Genomic DNA, 2,063 nt, shown 5'->3' with positions numbered 1-2,063 from the left:
TGGCAGATTAAAACTGTATGCCTGACCGAGACTCGAACTCGGGACCTTTGCCTTTCGCGGGCAAATGCTCTAACAACTGAGCTACCCAAACACGACTCGCGCCCCGTCCTCACAGCTTCACTTCTGCCAGTACCTCGTCTCCTACCTTCCAAACTTTACAGAAGCTCTCCTGCGAACCTTGCAGAACTAGCACTCTTGGAAGGAAGGATATTGCGGAGACATGGCTTGGCTACAGCCTGGGGAATGTTTCCAGAATGAGATTTTCACTCTGCCAGAAAGTTTCATATCACTGCGCACTCCGCTGCAGAGTGAAAATCCTATTCTGGAAACATCCCCCAGGCTGTGGCTAAGCCATGTCTCCGCAATATCCTTTTTTTCAGGAGTGCTAGTTCTGCAAGGTTCGCAGGAGAGCTTCTGTAAAGTCTGGAAGGTAGTAGAAGAGGTTCTGGTAGAAGTGAAGCTGTGAGGACGGGGCGTGAGTTGTGCTTGGGTAGCTCAGGTGGTTGAGCATTTGCCCGCGAAAGGCAAAGTTCCCGAGTTCGAGTTTCGGTCCGGATGTTGATATTACCCTGTACTAATCTGACTAGAGATCCCTGTCTTTTCTTCACTGAGTAGATGGAGCCTTCCCATTTCCCTTTTCCGATTTTCTAATTTCCCTACCACGTTCAAGCTTCTGACTTTCCACGACCCGACTCGGAGAACGTTATCCTTTCTTTGATTATTGAATCTTTTTCTCATGGTAACCTCCCCCTTGGCAGTCCCCTCCCGGAGATCCGAATGGGGGACTATTCCGGATTTTTTTTGCGAATGAAGAGATCGTCATGATACTTCTTCAATTTCAACCACATGTCCTGTGGATGCATGTTACGTGTCTTTAATGCAGTGGTTTACATTGCCTTCTGCATCGTCATGCCGTTGATCATTGCTGATTCTTCAGCCTTTAGGGCAGTTTCCCACCCATAGGACAAGAGAGTGCCCTGAACCTCTGTCCGCTCTGCTGCCCTCTTTGACAAGGCCGTTGAAACAATGAGGGGTGACTTCTCATATGGGATGCCTTCGGCCACTAATGCTGATTATTAATCAAAATTTAAGCAGTGGGGGGATTCGAGCACGGGACCGAAGACACTACCCTTAGATCACGGGTCACTACCACTACAATCGGATAAACGCTTTACTGTTTTATTATCGCATACCACAACCACGAAGCTACTTACATATGCGATTAGGGTAGGTTGTAGTGTTGTTCATGTGGTTAAGACATCGTCCGAGGTTACCACACCACGTATGAACACGAGGGACATGCATTGCACCCACCCACACAGGGTAATTTTGTAAAATACGAGGACATCGTAACGGACAATGCAAATCGCGTGAGTCAGCACTTGAAAACTGCTTATAGAGCGAAAATTATTTACTATGATCGTAGCACAGCAAGGTAAGAAACTAAATTGTATTCCAATGCTCTAGTTCGGGTACAAATATTCAGGGGGTGCGAAAAACTTTCTCCATCATCATCATCATCACTATACCACCACCACTTCCACGATGTTTTACGCTTAATATGTAACTTCTCAGATTATATTACTTTGTTAACTGTGTAACAGAGCACTGTTTACAATTGTCTAATCGATGATGCAAGATGTAGGTGAGACTAGGTGACACGTAATAGCTTCCATCTCTGAAATGGCCACCAAGCGTAACATTTCCATCTAATCAGGGGCTGATCTCTCTATCTATAAGTCTCTGGACACTGAATGGAAATTTCATGGATTGTTCTGTTATCACAAGAGTCCGGCGTCCACCAAGAATCGAACAGAGTAGGTGTGAATGCAGCACACTGATGCCGAAACCTGTTAGAGATTTCACTAAGATATTTTCACGTTTCAGTGCTGCAGATGATTGTGTCCCGTCGAAGACTACGAAATCGGCTGACAGTCCGAGGCTATATCTGGATGATCGCAATATTTCCTGGAAGTGTTCCTACACAAGAGGATGTGGCTTTCCTTGTTTCGAGATGTTAGGTCGGTGGAGAAATCTCATTTTCCGGTTCTTGGATACACGAG

The sequence above is a fragment of the Schistocerca piceifrons genome, chromosome 3, assembly GCF_021461385.2.
Source record: "Schistocerca piceifrons isolate TAMUIC-IGC-003096 chromosome 3, iqSchPice1.1, whole genome shotgun sequence".
NCBI classification, from domain to species: domain Eukaryota; kingdom Metazoa; phylum Arthropoda; class Insecta; order Orthoptera; family Acrididae; genus Schistocerca; species Schistocerca piceifrons.
The sequence above is the reverse complement of the archived record's forward strand: the minus strand, read 5'-3'. Positions refer to the sequence as shown.